A 21,494-nucleotide genomic window follows, 5' to 3' on the forward strand; every position below is an offset into this window, starting at 1 on the left:
CTAACCGAAATCGTAGAATCATACGAGTCAATTTGGATCATAAATCCGTAGAATTGTACAATAGAATCGCAATTCTAACAACCTTGACTATGATTGTTGAATATGTGATTCAGAGGAAAACACATAAGCACGTGTAGAATGATAAACGTTAAAACATAATTCCTAGTCTAGCCTCTAGGACTAGCTCAAGTATTGTGTGATGATCATGTTTTCATGATCATGGGCATTTGGTTAAGTGTAACGAGGATGCCAAACAACATGAAGAGTATGATGTTAGTAGAACAATCATAGTGAATAGACCCAACTTGTTTGTTACACTTTAATATGTTATCATCGCAAGTCTATAAGTCATAACACACAGAGTTAATGTACGCTTTGGTTCCTTAGACCATGAGAGTATCATAGTCCCTCCATACTAGACGATACACTTTGGGGTTGCTCCAACGTCATCTGTAACACGATGACCATAACGACAGAGTTTATCAGAATGTGTGACAAGGGCTAGATAGCTTGAAAGTGAGATTTGCTCCTCCGACGATTGAGAGATATTCTTAGGGCTCTCTTGGTGTGACGACATCCATCATCGTCTGCCTAGACACAGGTAACTAGGTCAGGGATGCCGGAACATGTCAACGAGAAAGAACAATTAAACCGGTAGCGAGGAGACAGGTATAATGAGCATGAGAATGACTCAAGAGGATACCGATATATCTCACCTCGGGTTTTGTAACATATCGTGAAGCAAAGGGAATAGCAAATGATAACGAAAGGTTCACTCGAATATCATTGATGTAATTATAAGGTCAATATGGATGTCCACTATTCCGATATTGATCATTAAACAAAAAGGAGGTTTGTTCATGCCTATGTTTTACCGAACCTACAGGGTCAAACGCTTAAGAGAATTTATATTTGTTGAGCATTAGTGGAGTGAGGGATATGAGAAAATATTCTCGGAATAGTTTCCTGAATAAAATAAATAGTTTCGAGAGAAACCGGAAGTGTTTCAGGGTTACCGAAAATGTTTTGGAGAGTACCGGGTAAAACTGGAAACTATATATTGACGAATATTGTTTTCGGGGTCCTAATATAAACAATAGAGAACTTAGATAATGTTGTAGGAGTAACTAGAATATATTTAGTCAATGGGCTAAGGGAGATATCAGTTCACCTATTAATGAAGAGCTAATGGGCCATGAAGGCCCATGTAGGGATGGCGCCGCCTTTTACCTTATTGGACAAACTAAGGGGGCGCAAGAGAGTTGGAGGAGGACTCCTCCTCTTGGCGCTTCCTATGTAGCAAGTAGGTCACTGGCAAGCGAAATAGAGCATACCCCCCCCCCTCCCCCTCGATAGCTGCTGTTTCAATGGGCCGGCACATTTCGGGGTTTCACCCCCAACCAATTTTGGGAAGGTTCTAGAACCTTCCATGAACCAATTCTGTTTCTTTCATTCTTTTCATTCTTTTCCTTTTTTTTCATTTTTGATCCTTTTCCTTTTTTTTGTTTTTTCTTCCTTTTCTATTTTTCTTTCACTTTTATTCTTGTTTTTCAATTTGTGTAAATCTTATAAATTCGCAATTTTTTTGAAAAACCGTGAATATGTATCGAATGATGAACATTTTCTAAATACGTGAACATTTTTTCAGAAATCGTGGTTTTGTTTTTACAAATTCATGAACATTCTCTTAAATCATGTACATTCTTTTGAAACCATGAACATTTTTTTAAACTCACAACTTTTTTTAGAAATTGTGAACATCTTTTTAGAAATTTATGAACATGCTTCTAAATCATGAACATGTTTTCAAGTTGTTGAACATTTTTTTGAACTCATGAACATTTTTCTGAATAATGAAAAAAAATTAATACAATATTCTGAAGTCATGAACTTTTTTTTTACAAATGCATGAACTTTTTGAATTCACGACGAACATTTTTTCAATTCAAGACCGTTTTCTAAAATCATAAACATTTTTTACAAATTCGTGAACATTTTTCGAATTCATGAACAGTTTTTGATATCATGAACATTTTTTTAAATTCATGAACAATTTTTTTAATATCTGAACATTTTTTACAAATTTTTTAAGCATTTCTTGAATTCCCGAGAATCTTTTTGAAATCAAGATTTTTTTTTTAAATCATGATTCTTCTATTCAAAATTAGCAACTTTTCCTGAAATTTAGAACCTATTGATATCCCGAATTATTGAAAAAAAAGAAACAAAAGGAAAAGAAGGAAAAAACAGGCGGCGTCCCGGCCGCAGATGGCCGGCCTAGAAGGGCGTGAGGGGGGAGCAGGGGGTGCACGCCGGCTTCGTTCGCAGCGCGTGCTACGCCGTATTGGAGGACTCCTCCTTCTCCGCGCCCCAAGGGAGGGTTTGCAATCCTCCAAGTCGACCTAGCCTCTCCCTCCACCTATATATATGTGAGTGGGCGCCCCCCTTTGAGACACACAAGTTTCTCCCGTTGTCTTGGGAGACCCCTCTCTCTCTAGTTCTAATCAAGATTTAGCCTTGATCTAGTTCTAGTTTTATAGTTCCTCATAATATAGAAGCCTCGTGAGGTTCTCTTCTTCCTCCTCTAATTCCTCGGCGCTAGATCGGAAAGCCCGTATTCCTTTAGTCCATCGAGAGGTCATGCTTTCGGTCTTTTGTTCGAGGAATCGCCGTTGACGGTTCGAGGGACTTGAAGTTCGATCTACACCATGTTGTGTTCTATGCTAGGTGCATCGGCTGCAATTTAAATTTTTCCCTACGTGCAAATCAACCATGAACATGCTACGGGAGATGGATCACGGATCGTTACCACTAGACGCACAGTGCCATGCAACGGAAGTAGAGTTGAGGTAGCACATCTCCGGAGTCGTCTCCACCTCGTTGATCTCCCAGGTAGCCGATCGGATTCCACGAATAGGTTCGCCGGAGCAACGGAAGTGCACCACCTCTAACAGTATCCGCACGTGCAGGAGGAACATCGTGCGGCGGACTGCTAGGCCCGATCACACAACTGGCAACGAGTGGGGCTGGCTAGTTGTAACACATGCAAAGCCCTAATGACGGTGCCGAAGTGATCAACCGAATGAGTGTGCCACACCTCCACTATATATATAGGCATCCGTCGCGGGCTCAACACTTGGGCTCTCACATGTGTCCTAAAGCCCAATGTATGTTCCGCCTGAATACGAGTCCGAATAGGATCACATCTGACTCGTGGAGTCGGTTCCGGCCTCACAGGTTCCTTCCCTTAAGAGCGCGACCCCTTAGGTTCAAGTCGGCTTGGTTGTAGGTCGGATCACCTCCGACCTGCTCGGTTGGTAGCAGCCTCTACAAGGCGTGCCGACCACCAAGTAGGCAATAAAGCCGGTAGGCGAATCTGTAGAACATGTCACACTTTTGTTTCCTTTGCAACACGATATATGTTGTCGGGTTCAAGGTGAGTCTGTCATCCTTGTGAGCCAGACCTCTTTCTCGTTCCAGTGATGCCGCCCACAAACCGGATTATCTCATTATCCTTGTCGCAGGGCCATGCTTATCTTGGTCGGATCATGCGAGGGGCCCGGAGTATATTTCTCCTGATCGGAGGGGCAAATCCCATCTTGCTCGATCATGTCTCGCAGCATGGGTCTGGACAAGTCTGAAACCTACCTTTATAACTACCTAGATATGGAGTAGTGTTTGGTTGGCCCAAAGTAGACCGGTCACCACCCTGAGTTCATGCGGCAGCTGAGGTCTTAGGACATAGAAGTTATATTGTACTGGAGACTCACGGATAACCTATCGCTGCGTCTCATATTTGGGTCTGTTCAACTCGGACCTTATCTGGACTCGGATCCGACAATGTCGAATCCGACTAGATCTTTCCGAGTCCACATTATCCGGCTAGCATCCAATGCTCCATGGCCGGTGAGACCGAGCCATCCACTGTGTCATATGCTAGTCTAGCCGGTTGCGTGTCCACACGGCCCTTTCGACTAGGGACCTTTTAGGACAGTCATCATACAATGCATAGTCCCACAAACAAGTCACGTACTTACTGATACACATCATTGATAATGTCCAAGGACTATCTTCACTCATAAACACATAGGAAATATCATCATACATGATTGGTTATAGGGCATATCTCCAACACACCAACTCTTCTTCCGCTGCAACTTGAAATTGATAACGATCCGATCTAAACTTGCATGCATCTTCATAGTGGTCTAGGACTTTGATCATAGGGTGAATCTTATATGCCCATCGAAGGTCACACAGTGGCTGATCCACCCATCTGCGGCAGAGAGGTTGTTGATCAGCCATCCGAGGTGGGGCGGTGGCAAATCCACCCATCCGGCAAGGCGTTGTGGAAGATCAACCTTTTCGCGGTGGTGAGGTGGCTGATTTGCCTACCCAAGACCGCGAGGTGGCTGGTTCGCCCCTCGGAGGCCATGAGGAGGCAGATCTTGTTGGGGAACGTAGTATTCCAAAAAAATCCTATGATCACGCAAGATCTATCTAGGAGAAGCATAGCAACGAGCGGGGAGAGTGTGTCCACGTACCCTCGTAGACCGAAGGCGGAAGCGTTTAGTAACACGGTTGATGTAGTCGAACGTCTTCACGATCCGACCGATCCAAGCACCGAATGTATGGCACCTCCGAGTTCTGCACACGTTCAGCTCGATGACGTCCCTCGAACTCTTGATCCAGCAAAGTGTCGAGGGAGAGTTCCGTCAGCACGACGGCATGGTGATGGTGATGGTGAAGTAATCCATGCAGGGCTTCACCTAAGCACTACGTGAATATGACCGGAGGCGTAAACTGTGGAGGGGGGCGCCGCACACGGCTAACAATCTTTGTTGTGTGTTCTAGGCGCCCCCTCCCCATGTATATATAGGTGGGAGGGGAGGAGAGCAGCAAGGGCGCGCCCAGGTAGGAGGAATCCTACTTGGGGCCTTGTCCAATTCGGCCTCCCCCCTTCCAAAAGTGTTGGAGGGGGAAGGAAAGAGAGGGGGGAGAGAAGGGAAGGGGAGGCCAAATCCTCCTCTTTCCTTTCTCTCTTCCCCTCCTTCCTTCTCCTACTATTTGGCATATATGGGGTGCACCAGCCCACTAGGGGCTGGTTTGTCCCGCCCTTGGCCCAATAAGGCCCATATCTTTGCCGGGGGGGGGGGGGTGCCCGGAACCCCTTCCGGTGACTCGATACGTACCCGGTACCCCTAGAACACTTCCGGTGTCCGAATACTATCGTCCTATATATGAATCTTTACCTGTCAACCATTTCGAGACTCCTCGTCATGTCCGTGATCTCATCCGGGAGTCCGAACAACATTCGGTCACCAAATCACATAATTCTTATAATACAAATCGTCATCGAACGTTAAGCGTGCGGACCCTACGGGTTCGAGAACTATGTAGACATGACCGAGACACATCTCTGGTCAATAACCAGTAGCGGAACCTGTATGCTCATATTGGCTCCTACATATTCTATGAAAATCTTTATCGGTCAAACCGCATAACAACATACGTTTATTCCCTTTGTCATCGGTATGTTACTTTCCCGAGATTTGATCGTCGGTATCATCATACCTAGTTCAATCTCGTTACCGGCAAGTCTCTTTACTCGTTCCGTAATGCATCATCCCGTAACTAACTCATTAGTCACATTGCTTGCAAGGCTTATAGTGATGATCATTACCGAGAGGGCCCAGAGATACCTCTCCGATACACAGAGTGACAAATCCTAATCTTGATCTATGCCAACCCAACAAACACCTTCGGAGACACCTGTAGAGCATCTTTATAGTCACCCAGTTATGTTGTGGCGTTTGATAGTACACAAGGTGTTCCTACGGTATTCGGGAGTTGCATAATCTCATAGTCAGAGGAACATGTATAAGTCATGAAGAAAGCAATAGCAATAAAACTTAACGATCATAATGCTAAGCTAACAGATGAGTCTTGTCCATCACATCATTCTCTAATGATGTGATCCCGTTCATCAAATGACAACACATGTGTATGGCTAGGAAACATAACCATCTTTGATAAACAAGCTAGTCAAGTAGAGGCATACTAGGGACACTCTGTTTTGTCTATGTATTCACACATGTACTAAGTTTCCGATTAATACAATTCTAGCATGAATAATAAACATTTATCATGATATAAGGAAATATAAATAACAACTTTATTATTGCCTCTAGGGCATATTTCCTTCAGTCTCCCACTTGCACTAGAGTCAATAATCTATCTCACATCGCCATGGATTTAACACCAATAGTTCACATCTTTATGTGATTAACACCCATAGTTCACATCGCCATGTGACCAACATCCAAAGGGTTTACTAGAGTCAATAATCTAGTTCACATCGCCATGTGATTAACACCCAAAGAGTACTAAGGTGTGATCATGTTTTTCTTGTGAGAGAAGTTTAGTCAACGGGTCTGCCACATTCAGATCCGTATGTATTTTGCAAATTTCTATGTCTACAACGCCCTGCATGGAGCTACTCCAGCTAATTGCTCCCACTTTCAATATGTATTCAGATTGAGACTTAGAGTCATCTCGATCAGTGTCAAAGCTTGCATCGACGTAACCCTTTACGATGAACTTTTTGTCACCTCCATAACCGAGAAACATATCCTTATTCCATTAAGGATAATTTTGACCCCTGTCCAATGATCCATTCCTGGATCACTATTGTACCCTTTTGCCAAACTCATGGTGAGGTACACAATTGGTCTGGTACATAGCATAGCATACTTTATAGAACCTATGACTGAGGCATAGGGAATGACTTTTCATTCTCTTTCTATTTTCTGCCATGGTCGGGTTTTGAGTCTTTACTCAACTTCACACCTTGCAACACAGGCAAGAACTCTTTCTTTGACTGTTCCATTTTGAACTACTTTCAAATCTTGTCAAGGTATGTACTCATTGAAAAACCTTATCAAGCGTTTTGATCTATCTCTATAGATCTTGATGCTCAATATGTAAGCAGCTTCACCGAGGTCTTTCTTTGAAAAACTCCTTTCAAACACTCCTTTATGCTTTCCAGAAAATTCTACATTATTTCCGATCAACAATATGTTATTCACATATACTTATCAGAAATGTTGTAGTGCTCCCACTCACTTTCTTGTAAATACAGGTTTCACCGCAAGTCTGTATAAAACTATATGCTTTGATCAACTCATCAAAGCGTATATTCCAACTCCGAGATGCTTGCACCAGTCCATAGATGGATCGCTGGAGCTTGCACATTTTGTTAGCACCTTCAGGATTGACAAAACCTTCTGGTTGTATCATATACAACTCTTCTTTAATAAATCCATTAAGGAATGCAGTTATGATATCCATTTGTCAGATTTCATAAAACCTGGCAATTGCTAACATGATTCAGACAGACTTGAAGCATCGCTACGAGTGAGAAAATCTCATCGTAGTCAACAACTTGAACTTGTCAAAAACCTTTTTCGATAAGTCTAGCTTTGTAGATAGTAACACCACTATCGGTGTCCGTCTTCCTCTTGAAGATCTATTTATTTTCTATTGCTTTCCGATCATCGGGCAAGTCAACCAAAGTCCATACTTTGTTCTCATACATGGATCCCATCTCAGATTTCATGGCCTCAAGCCATTTTGCGGAATCTGGGCTCATCATCACTTCCTCATAGTTCGTAGGTTCGTCATGGTCTAGTAACATGACTTCCAGAATAGGATTACCGTACCACTCTGATGCGGATCATACTCTGGTTGACCTCCGAGGTTCGGTAGTAACTTGATCTGAAGTTTCATGATCATCATCATTAGCTTCCTCACTAATTGGTGTAGGCATCACTGGAACTGATTCCTGTGATGAACTACTTTCCAATTTGGGAGAAGGTACAATTACCTCATCAAGTTCTACTTTCCTCCCACTCACTTCTTTCGAGAGAAACTCCTTCTCTAGAAAGGATCCATTCTTAGCAAGGAATATCTTGCCTTCGGATCTGTGATAGAAGGTGTGCCCAATAGTCTCTTTTGGGTATCCTATGAAGACACTTTTCTCCGATTTGGGTTCGAGCTTATCAGGTTGAAGCTTTTTCACATAAGCATCGCAGCCCCAAACTTTAAGAAACGACAGCTTAGGTTTCTTGCTAAACCACAGTTCATACAGTGTCTTCTCAACGGATTTAAACGGTGCCCTATTTAACGTGAATGCAGCTGTCTCTAATGCATAACCCCAAAACGATAGCGGTAAATTAGTAAGAGACATCATAGATCGCACCATATCTAATAAAGTACGGTTATGACGTTCGGACACACCATTACGCTGTGGTGTTACAGGTGGAGTGAGTTGCTTGTTTCAAATGAAGATCAAACTCGTAACTCAAATATTCGTCTCCATGATCAGATCGTAGAAACTTTATTTTCTTGTTATGATGATTTTCCACTTCACTCTGAAATTCTTTGAACTTTTCAAATGTTTCTGACTTATGTTTCATCAAGTAGATATACCCATATCTGCTCAAATCATCTGTGAAGGTCAGAAAATAACGATACCCGCCGCGAGCCTCAACACTCATGGGATCGCATACATCAGTATGTATTATTTCCAATAAGTCAGTTTCTCGCTCCATTGTTCCGGAGAACGGAGTCTTAGTCATCTTGCCCATGAGGCATGGTTCGCAAGCATCAAGTGATTCATAATCAAGTGATTCCAAAAGCCCATCAGCATGGAGTTTCTTCATGCGATTTACACCAGTATGACCTAAACGGCAGTGCCACAAATATGTTGCACTATCATTATCAACTTTGCATCTTTTGGCATCAATATTATGAATATGTGTATCACTACGATCGAGATTCAATAAACCATTCACCTTGGGTGTATGACCATAGAAGGTTTTATTCATGTAAACAGAATAACAATTATTCTTTGACTTAAATGAATAACCGTATTGCAATAAACATGATCCAATCATATTATGCTCAACGCAAACACCAAATAACATTTATTTTAGGTTCAACACCAATCCCGAAGGTAAAGGGAGTGTGCGATGGTGATCCTATCAACCTTGGAATCACTTCCAACACACATCGTCACCTAGCCCTCAACTAGTCTTTGTTCATTTTGTAACTCCTGTTTCGAGCTACTAATCATAGCAACTGAACCAGTATCAAATACCCAGGGGCTACTATGGACACTAGTAAAGTACACATCAATAACATGTATATCATATATACTTTTGTTCACTTTGCCATCCTTCTTATCCGCCAAGTATTTGGGGCATTTCTGCTTCCAGTGACCATTTCCTCTGCAGTAGAAGCACTCAGTTTCAGGCTTGGGTGTAGCTTTGGGCTTCTTCATGGAAGTGGAAACTTGCTTGCCATTATTCTTGAAGTTCCCTTTCTTTCCCTTGCTTTTTTACTTGAAACTAGTGGTCTTGTCAACCATCAACATTTGATGCTTTTCTTGATTTCTACCTTCGTCGATTTCAGCATCACGAAGAGCTCGGGGATCGTTTTCGGCATCCCTTGCCTATTATAGTTCATCACGAAGTTCCAGTAACTTGGTGATAGTGACTAGAGAACTCTGTCAATCACTATCTTATCTGGAAGATTAACTCCCACTTGATTCAAGCGATTGTAGTACTCAGACATTCTGAGCACATGCTCACTGGTTGAGTTATTCTCCTCCATCTTGTAGGCAAAGTACTTGTCAGAGGTCTCATACCTCTCGACTCGGGCATGAGTCTGAAATACCAATTTCAGCTCTTGGAACATCTTATATGCTCCATGGCGTTCAAAACGGTTTTTGAAGTCCCCGTACTAAGCCATAAAGCATGGTGCACTAAACTATCAAGTAGTCATCATACCGAGCTTGTCAAACGTTCATAACGTCTCCATCTGCTCCTGCAATAGGTCCGTCACCTAGCGGTGCATCAAGGACATAATTCTTCTGTGCAGCAATGAGGATAATCCTTAGATCATGGACCTAGTCCGCATCATTGCTACTATCAACTTTCAACTTAGTTTTCTCTAGGAACATATCATAAATAAAACGGGGAAGCTATACGCGAGCAATTGATCTACAACATAGATATGCAAATACTATCAGGACTAAGTTCATGATAAATTAAAGTTCAATTTAATCATATTACTTAAGAACTCCCACTTAGACAGACATCCCTCTAATCATCTAAGTGATCACGTGATCCATATCAACTAAACCATGTCCAATCATCACGTGAGAAGGAGTAGTTTTCAATGGTGAACATCACTATGTTGATCATATCTACTATATGATTCACGCTCGACCTTACGGTCTCAATGATCCGAGGCCATATCTGCATAAGCTAGGCTCGTCAAGTTTAACCTGAGTATTCTGCATGTGCAAAACTGGCTTGCACCCGTTGTATGTGAACGTAGAGCTTATCACACCCGGTCATCACGTGGTTTCTCGGCACGACGAACTGTAGCAACGGTGCATACTCAGGGAGAACACTTGTACCTTGAAATTTAGTGAGAGATCATCTTATAATGCTATCACCGTACTAAGCAAAATAAGATGCATAAAGGATAAACATCACATGCAATCAATATAAGTGATATGATATAGCCATCATCATCTTGTGCCTTTGATCTCCATCTCCAAAGCACCGTCGTGATCACCATCGTCACCCGCTTGACACCTTGATCTCCATCGAAGCATCGTTGTCGTCTCACCAACTATTGCTACTAGGACTATCGCTACCGCTTAGTGATAAAGTAAAGCAATTACATGGCGATTGCATTTCATACAATAAAGCGACTACCATATGGCTCCTGCCAGTTGCCGATAACTGTTACAAAACATGATCATCTCATACAACAATGTATATACCATCACGTCTTGACCATATCACATCACAACAAGCCCTGCAAAAACAAGTTAGACGTCCTCTACTTTGTTGTTGATAGTTTTACATGGCTGCTATGGGCTTCGCAAGAACCGTTCTTACCTACGCATCAAAACCACAACGATTTTTCGTCAAGTTTGCTGTTTTAACCTTCAACAAGGACCGGGCGTAGTCACACTCGATTCAACTAAAGTTGGAGAAACAGACACCCACTAGCCACCTGTGTGCAAAGCACGGCGGTAGAACCAGTCTCATGAATGCGGTCATGTAATGTCGGTCTGGGCCGCTTCATCCAACAATACCTCCGAATCAAAGTATGACATGCTGGTAAGCAGTGTCGCTATTATCGCCCACAACTCATTGTGTTCTACTTGTGCATATAACATCTACGCATAGACCTGGCTCGGATGCCACTGTTGGGGAACGTAGTATTTCAAAAAAAATCCTACGAACACGCAAGATCTATCTAGGAGAAGCATAGCAACGAGCGGGGAGAGTGTGTCCACGTACCCTCGTAGACCGAAAGCGGAAGCGCTTAGTAACGCGGTTGATGTGCTCGAACGTCTTCACGATCCGACCGAAAGCACCGAACGTACGGCACCTCCGAGTTCTGCACACGTTCAGCACGATGACGTCCCTCGAACTCTTGATCCAGCAAAGTGTCGAGGGGGAGTTCCGTCAGCACGACGGCGTGGTGACAGTGATGGTGAAGTAATCCGCGCAGGGCTTCGCCTAAGCACTACGTGAATATGACCGGAGGCGTAAACGGTGGAGGGGGGCGCCGCACACGGCTAACAATCTTTGTTGTGTGTTCTAGGCGCCCCCTCCCCACGTATATATAGGTGGGAGGGGGAGGGGAGCAGCAAGGGCGCGCCCCAGTAGGAGGAATCCTACTTGGGGCCCTTGTCCAATTCGGCCTCCCCCCTTCCAAAAGTGTTGGAGGGGAAGGAAAGAGAGGGGGGAGACAAGGGAAGGGGAGGCCGAATCCTCCTCTTTCCTTTCTCTCTTCCCCTCCTTCCTTCTCCTCCTATTTGGCATATATGGGGTGCACCAGCCCACTAGGGGCTGGTCTGTCCCGCCCTTGGCCCAATAAGGCCCATATCTTTGCCGGGGGGGGGTGCCCGGAACCCCTTCCGGTGACCCGATACATACCCGGTACCCCGAGAACTCTTCCGGTGTCCGAATACTATCGTCCTATATATGAATCTTTACCTCTCGACCATTTCGAGACTCCACGTCATGTCGGTGATCTCATCCGGGACTCCGAACAACATTCGGTCACCAAATCACATAATTCTTATAATACAAATTGGCATCGAACGTTAAGCATGCGGACCCTATGGGTTCGAGAACTACGTAGACATGACCGAGACACATCTCCGGTCAATAACCAATAGCGGAACCTGGATGCTCATATTGGCTCCTACATATTCTACGAAGATATTTATCGGTCAAACCGCATAACAACATACGTTTATTCCCTTTGTCATTGGTATGTTACTTGCCCGAGATTTGATCGTCGGTATCATCATACCTAGTTCAATCTCGTTACCGGCAAGTCTCTTTACTCGTTCCGTAATGCATCATCCCGTAACTAACTCATTAATCACATTGCTTGCAAGGCTTAGAGTGATGATCATTACCGAGAGGGCCTAGAGATACCTCTCCGATACACGGAGTGACAAATCCTAATCTTGATCTATGCCAACCCAACAAACACCTTCGGAGACACCTGTAGAGCATCTTTATAATCACCCAGTTACGTTGTGACGTTTGATAGCACACAAGGTGTTCCTCCGGTATTCGAGAGTTGCATAATCTCATAGTCAGAGGAACATGTATAAGTCATGAAGAAAGCAATAGCAATAAAACTTAACGATCATAATGCTAAGCTAACAGATGGGTCTTGTCCATCACATCATTCTCTAATGATGTGATCCCGTTCATCAAATGACAACACATGTGTATGGCTAGGAAACATAACCATCTTTGATAAACAAGCTAGTCAAGTAGAGGCATACTAGGGACACTCTGTTTTGTCTATGTATTCACACATGTACTAAGTTTTTGATTAATACAATTCTAGCATGAATGATAAACATTTATCAGGATATAAGGAAAAATATAAATAACAACTTTATTATTGCCTCTAGGGCATATTTCCTTCAGATTTGCCCACCGGCCATTGCACGGTGCAGGTATAGAGTTATTGATACCAAAAGGGCAGATGTAAAATACAATACATAAGTATAGACTCATCTATTTGTTGCATGTGTTCCTGAAAATTTTCTCTAGAGCCATGAATGAAAGAGTGAGTCCATATACTCACAAGCTCCTACGTGTGTGTGTGTGTGTGTGTGTCATAATGCCCTTATTAAGGGAAAAATATCATGGACGAGCATGTTGTTGGAAATATGCCCTAAAGGCAGTAATACTTAGGTACTATTTATTTCCAAGTTTATAATTAAAGTTTATATTTTATGCTATAACTTCTATGGTTCACAAATATGTGATTCAGCGCAAAACTCATCAACACATGTAGCATTATAAATGGTAAAACAAGATTCCTGGTCTTTCCTCTAGGACTAGCTCAAGTGTTGATTGATGATTCCGTTTTTATGATTATGTGCATGATGTTTATGCGGACAACATATGAGAGAATGATTTTGCAGAACACTCGTGTTGAATTGACCCAAGTTGTTTGTGATACTTAGAGATTATATCGTTTGAAGTCTATTGTGACGCCCCCGATTCAATCGTACACTAATCATACACGCAAACGTGTACGATCAAGATCAGGGACTCACGGGAAGATATCACAACACAACTCTAAAAATAAATAAGTCATACAAGCATCATAATACAAGCCAGGGGCCTCGAGGGCTCGAATACAAGTGCTCGATCATAGACGAGTCACGGAAGCAACAATATCTGAGTACAGACATAAGTTAAACAAGTTGCCATAAGATGGCTAGCACAAACTGGGATACAGATTGAAAGAGGCGCATGCCTCCTGCCTGGGATCCTCCTAAACTACTCCTGGTCGTCGCCAGCGGCCTGCACGTAGTAGTAGGCACCTCCGGTGTAGTAGGAGTCGTCGTCGACGGTGGCGTCTGGCTCCTGGGCTCCAGCATCTGGTTGCGATAACCAGTAGAAGGGAAAGGGGGGAAAGAGGGAGAAAAGCAACCGTGAGTACGCATCCAAAGTACTCGCAAGCAAGGAGCTACACTACATATGCATGGGTATATGTGTAAAGGGCCATATCAGTGGACTGAACTACAGAATGCCAGAATAAGAGGGAGATAGCTAATCCTGTCGAAGACTACGCTTCAGGCCATCTCCATCTTGCAGCATGTAGAAGAGAGTAGATGGTAAGTTCACCAAGTATCATCGCATAGCATAACCCTACCCGGCGATCCCCTCCTCGTCGCCCTGTTAGAGAGCGATCACCGAGTTATATCTGGCACTTGGAAGGGTGTGTTTTATTAAGTATCCAGTTCTAGTTGTCATAAGGTCAAGGTACAACTCCAAGTCGTCCTGTTACCGAAGATCACGGCTATTCGAATAGATAAACTTCCCTGCAGGGGTGCACCACATAACCCAACACGCTCGATCCCATTTGGCCGGACACACTTTCCTGGGTCATGCCCGGCCTCGGAAGATCAACACGTCGCAGCCCTACCTAGGCACAACAGAGAGGTCATCACGCCGGTCTAAATCCTATGGTGCAGGGGTCTGGGCCCATCGCCCATTGCACACCTGCACGTTGCGAGGGCGGCCGGAAGCAGACCTAACCTAGCAGGCGTTCCAGTCCAATCCGGCACACACTGCTCGGTCGCTGACGTCCCGAAGGCTTCGGCTGATACCATGACGTCGAGTGCCCATATCTTTCCCGCGTAGTTGGTTAGTGCGTATAGGCCAGTGGCCAGACTCAGATCAAATACCAAGATCTCGTTAAGCGTGTTAACTGAAGTATCCGCGAACACCGACCAGGGCCAGGCCCACCTCTCTCCTAGGTGGTCTCAACCTGCCCTGTCGCTCTGCCATAAAGTAACAGTCGGGGCCGTCGGGAACCCAGACCCACCTCTACCGGGATGGAGCCACCTGCCCCTTCAGCCCCCATCTCCGAATAGTATCATAAGTAATGTAACAGTATAAAGTATATAACATATGCCCGAGATCACCTCCCGAAGTGATCATGGCCCAGTAGTATAGCATGGCAGACGGACAAGAGTGTAGGGCCACGGATGGAACACTAGCATCCTATACTAAGCAGTAGGATAGCAGGTAAGGGTAACAACTGTAGCAACAATGACAGGCTATGCAGTAGAATAGGATTTACCGAAAGCAGTAACATGCTACACTACTCTAATGCAAGCAGTATAGAGAAGAATAGGCGATATCTGGTGATCAAGGGGGGGGGGCTTGCCTGGAAGCCCTGGCAAGAAGAAGGGGTCGTCGACACCGTAGTCGTACTGGGTTGCCGGCAGTCTCGGGGCCTACCGGAAAGAAGTGATGGAGGGGGAACACAAATAAATAATAGAGCAATCAAAGCAACACAAAGCATAACATGGCAATATGCGGTGCTAGGGGTGACCTAACGCGGTAAGAGGTGATACCGGCGAAGGGGGGAAACATCCGGGAAAGTATCCCCGGTGTTTCGCGTTTTTGGACAGATGAACCGGAGGGGGAAAGTTCCATGTTCGCTATGCTAGGGACGCGTGGCTAACAAATGGACTGCGTATTCGGATTCGTCTCGTCGTTCGGAGCAACTTTCACGTACAAAGTATTTCCATCCGAGCTACGGATTATTTTATATTAATTTTAAAAGTTTAATGTTTTTCTAGATTTATTAATTAAAAAAAACAAAAAAAACATTTGTCACCTAGCTCTATACTAGCCTGAGTGTATGACCAGTGGGGTCCAGGAGTGGTCCAGTCAGCAGAGTTGACCCAGTCAACATTTGACTAGTCAAAAGGTGAATAGTGTTTAGATGGGTCCCGGCTGTCATAGACTGTTTAATCTAATTAGGGTTTTACTAATCTAATTACTGTCTATTTAATTAACACTAGTTAATTAGGCTAACTAAACATAATTAATTAATTAAGTTAATTAATTTATTTATTTAATATATATATTTTTATTATTATTATTATTTAAAATCTTTTTTATTAAACGTTCTGGGTGTGGGGCCCGTTGTCCAGTGGCACAGAGGCCTAGCGGGGCGGGGCCCTAGGTGCGGGTATCGGGCGCGCGGGCGCGAGCCCGATTGGGCGCTTGCCCAGGCCAACGGTGGGGGAACGCCGGCGGCGGGCGCCAGCACCAGGAGCGGGAGGCCAGAAGGGGTGCAGCCGGTGGCGGGGACGACGGCCACGGCGCCTGTTGGCCGCGGCATTAGGCGGTGGCGCGGTCACAAGGAGAAGGCCGCGGGCGGCGAGCGACGGGGAGCTCCGGTGAGCAGCGCCGGGCGGAGAAGGGGGTGTAGACGCACGGCTCGGTCGGCGAGCGGAGGCGCGCGGGCCTGCACGAGCGCGAGGCGCTGGAGTTGCGGTTCGGCGGCTCCCGCCAGCAAGCAGCGGCGCAAGCGGAGCGTGGCGGCGGGGCACGACGAGCGGGGGTGCGGGTGCAGCAGGGGGCCGGCGCAGCGGCAACGGCAGCGCAGCGGTGGGGCGTGGGCGCGCGGTGACGGCAACTCTCGTGCACAGAGGAGGAGAGGGAGGAGGAGGGAGGTGGCGACTCACAGGGGAGCGGGAGGGGCATGGCAGCGGGCTCGGGGGCGACCGATGGTGTAGCAGGACGGCGAGGCAGCAGGGCGACGGTGGTGGTGCTCCGGTGAGGGGCGCCGAGGACGGCGACATGCGTCGGGGCGATGGGGTCGGGAGCGGCTCCGGGCTCCGGGCGGTCCGGCAGGGAGGAGGGTTGAGGAGGCGGGCGCCGGTGACGGCGGGGCAGAACTGGGCGGCGTCGGGGTTCGGCGACGGAGGTCGGCGGTGGGCGGCGGGGCCGCCCCCGATCTGGATCGGGGGCAGGGGCAGAGGCGAGGGGGAGGAAATCGTGGGGAGGTAGTGGGTGAGTGGGGGAGGTTCGATCTAGGTTTTCCACCGACAGGGGAATATGGAGGAGTGGGGGTCGGCCGGCTGGGCCAACTGGGCTGGCCGGTAGCTGGGCCGGTTGGCCCGTGGGGAATTTGGGGGGTTCTGCTTTTCCCCTTTTTTTGTTAGTTCTGTTTTCTGTTTTGTGTTTTCTTTTCTTTTACTTATTTTCCTTCTCTGTTTTATTTATTTTAGAGCATTTCAGTATTTTCTAAAAATGGTTTTCTTCACTATAATTACGTGTGCAATATTTGGCACAATCTGAACATTTTTGTTTTAATGTTTGAAAACTTTGGTTGTTTGACAAAAATTCAAATTAGAATTCGAATCGTTTTGAACTAACGTGAGATTAGCGATAGTAACAGAGGTGACGTGGCATCTTTAGCAGAGGTTTACTGTAGCTTAATTATCTGGGCGTCACATCTATAGTCCATAACACGCGAGTTAACGTATGTATGGTCCTCGGACCATGACAATATCGAGTCACTCCATACTGGACGATTAACATTGGGGTTGTTACCAGGTCATCAGTAAAAGAGTGATCATAACGATAACTTGCAAGTTCATCGGAAATGTAAGACAATGACTAGATAGCTCAAGACTAGGATTTGCTTTGCTGGTGATGGAGTGACATTCTTCAGGCCCTCTTGGCATGATGACATCCATCACCGTCTGTCCATACATAGCCTGAATTGATCATGGGTATGCCGGAACACGAGAATGAAAAAGAGAACAAAACCGATACCGAGGAGACCGGTATAGTTAGCAGGAGTTTAACTCATGGGAATTATTTTATGGGTCTTGAATCACTCAATATAAATTATGAGAGATGTTGATTTGAGAGAGAGCGCACTTTAAATTAAATTATTTATACACTAATGCAATTAATTATACACTGTGTCTAAACTTGTGTTTATCGTTGTAGATCGATGGCTCGCAACACCACTTTCAACTGAGCTCCTATCAGAGAGAGAGAGGGAGAGAGAGATGCTAATGGTGGTAACTATGGGGATTGGATCCATAACATGAGGATTGTCCTCAGAACTGCTAAGAAGGAGTATGTGCTTGATCAGTCTCTCGGTGATCCACCCGCGCCAGGAGTGCGCATGATGTTTCTAATGCCTTCACCTCTCATAGTAATGACTACAGAGTGGTGCAGTACCTCATGTTGATCTGCATACACTAGAAAAATTGCTCAATTTTACGATGTTTCATTTGTGTCATGTAAAACCGTTGTTGTCATGGAAAATGTACTGGCGATGTTTTTCAGCCGTCACCCCCACCGTCACCGAAGCGCCGCATTAAAAATTAAATCTTGACGGTACCACTTACTCCGTTACGGAAGATCGTATCTTAGGTTACGGAACAAAAAATTCACTGATGGCCGTTTTTGGTGACGTCCAGAATGTCACCTATGATAGGCAAGTCTGTCGCCTAGGATCTTTTTGGTGACGATAATCCGTCACCGGTGAACAGTCCGCGGGTTTGATCCGTCAAAGATTATGTCAGGTGGGGCCAGCAGATGCTGACGTGGCTGCTAGCATGTGGGTCCGCCTTGGGTTTTATCGCTGTCAGACCCGTCAATAAAAAGTAGCTCGTCAGTTTTAACCAGTCAACAATGCCGACTTATGGGCCCATAAGAGGATGACGTGGCTGCCTACATGTGGGCCCGGCCCGTGTTGACGCAGCTGCTTACAAATAATGCTATGATTACCTTAATTTCCAAATAATGTGATGCTAAGGATATGAAGTACTTTAGGCCTATTAGTTTAAGTAATTTCTTCGCTAAGATTTTTCTGATAGACTTTTGTCTTCATGTCAAACTTTTTTGTTTAGAGTAAGGTACATCCTTCAAAGTCTTGTGACTCCCCCTGAAACTATACATGAGCTTCTTCAGTCCAATACCCCTAGTGTGATACTCAAACTAGGCTATGGAAAATTCTATGACATGATGAATTGGGATTACCATGTGGAAATGCTCACGTCTTGAAGTTTTCTTAATAAATGGATTAGCTGAGTTATGATTACTATTCATAATTAATCCTTCGTGTTAGACTAAATAACCTAAATGGTCCTTTATTTGATAGTGTTAAAGGACTGAAGAAGGGGATCCCCTTTCTCCAACTTTATTTAACTTGGTTGTTGATGATTTTTGTCTATGCTTGTTAAAGTTCTATTGCTAACATTATTTCTGGTGTTGTTCCTAATATGGTCCTCCGTGGCATTATTATCTTACAATATGTTGATAATACATTGCCTTTCTTAATCCCAACTTGGATAATGCTACAAATGTGAAGTGGCTACTTTCCTGTTTTGATAACTTACCTAGTATGAGGACCAATTTTATCAAATGTGGTTTTCTTACTATCAATGTGGAAAATGAGGTTACTAGGGTGTTGGCTCAATATTTTTGTTGTAAAAAAATTTCTTTCCCTCTAATATACTTAGGGGTTCCTTTGCATTTGGTTGAACTTCACAGAGGTGACCTCCAACTTACTACTGATAAAGTTATTCAAAGGATATATGGTTGGAGGGGTAAACTACTTAGTTATGAGGCTAAGCTTTTTGTTATTTCGTATACTTGCATGCTAGTATTCCAATGTACCTTATGTCTATAATCAAATTTCCTAAAGGGGAAATCAAGGCTATTACTTCCCACATGGTTCATATTCTCTAGGGTAATATTTATATCATTTGACAAATTGGGTACTTCTCTCCAAAAAAAACCTTTGGGTAGGCCGAGTATTTCAAAGTTCTCACTGGCTACTTGGGCTAAAATGTACTTCGTTGGAGGGGACAAAAGCTGCTTATCCTTGGTGGATTATAAATTTTACACAAATAAACCTAACATTGTTTGGTCCAGAGTGAACTGGATCGCCTTTATGGAAAGTTGTAACTTGGGCCAAGGCTGGGGTTAGACCCTTCTATAAGTGGGTTTTGGGTAATGGTAAACATATATACTTTTGGCCTGATTTCTAGTCAAGATATATCTCTTTCAAAACCCAATTTTGGGATATGTTTGAACTTTTTCAACGTCAAAACTATACTGTTGGTCTGATGTGGGATGGTCAAGTTCTTAAACTGGCCTTTAGAAGATGTGTGGATCCTATCTTTTTGGATAAATGTGAATGATCTTTTGAATGTCCTTCATTGCTTTACCCTACTTTTTCAGCTGATAAGCATGTTTGGAATGTTGAAGCTTCTAGGGTTTATCCCATTGGATCCTTTTATAGCAAAATTAAGTGTGTGTGTGTGTGTGTGGTGGTGGTGGGGGGGGGGGGTCTAATCCCATTTGGGACAGTTTCTGGAAAATCACTATTCCACATAGATATCTACTTTTTGTTTGGTTGGAAGTTATGAATAAAATCTTGACAAGAGATAACTTATGCAAAAGACTACATCTAGGTGATATAACTAGCCTCTTTTGCAATGAAGTGGAATCTATTGATAACTTATTATTTGGTTGCATTGTTGCCTAAAACTTGTGGGAGATTGTTGCCGAAAAATTCAAGTTTACTTCCCCTGAGAATACAACTGATTTATCTGCCTTATGGTGTAGAAATAATAAGAAATCTTTAACTGGCATGGCTTGTATAGCTTCCATTTGGAGCTTATGGACAGTGCACAATGATCTATGTCTTTAGGGGGCGAGAACTTTGCTTCATCAGTGGAATATTCTATGCTCGAATACTCAGTCGGTCTTACTAAAGGAATGCTTGCTATTTTTGGATCGATGAAGAGGAGAGCTTCTGAGGATCGGTTGGAGATGAAGGGAGAGGCGGGCAAAAGGATTGAATAGCAAGGCTTACTTTTGAGGGCTCATTCCAGCTGAAAAGCTTATGATATGTAATAGTTAGCTCTTCATGCTCGATTCCCTTCTGTTCGTTGTGTTGAGATTCCTTGCTCCTCCGCCAACTGATGGACCTTGTTGGAGGTATGCCCTAGAGGCAATCATGTATGATGATATTTTCTATGTGTTTATGAATAAATAAAGTCCTTGGACATTATCAGTGATGTGTATCAGCAAGTATGTGACTTGTTTATGGGACTATGCATTGTATGATAACTTTCCTAAAAGGTCCCTAGTCGAAAGGGTTGTGTGGACGCGTAGCCGACTAGACTAGCATATGACACGGTAGATGGCTCGGTCTCACTAGCCATGTAGCATTGAATGCTAGCCGGATAATATGGACTCGGAAGGATCTGATCGGATCCGACATAGTCAGATCTGAGTCGAGATAAGGTCCGAGTTAGATAGACCCGACTATGAGATGCAGCGATATGTCATCTATGAGTCTCTAGCACAACATACGTTCTATGTCCCAAGACCTGTGCTGGCGCATGTACTCGGGATGGTGACAAACTTGGTTTGGGCCGACCAAACGCCACTCCGTAATTGGGTAGTTACAAAGGTAGGTTTCGGACTTGTCCAGACCCATGCTATGAGACATGGTCGAGCAAGATGGGATTTGCCCCTCCGATGAGGAGAGAGATACTTTGGGCCCCTCGTGTGATTCGACGAAGATAA

The sequence above is a fragment of the Triticum aestivum genome, chromosome 7D (assembly GCF_018294505.1).
Source record: "Triticum aestivum cultivar Chinese Spring chromosome 7D, IWGSC CS RefSeq v2.1, whole genome shotgun sequence".
Classification (NCBI taxonomy): domain Eukaryota; kingdom Viridiplantae; phylum Streptophyta; class Magnoliopsida; order Poales; family Poaceae; genus Triticum; species Triticum aestivum.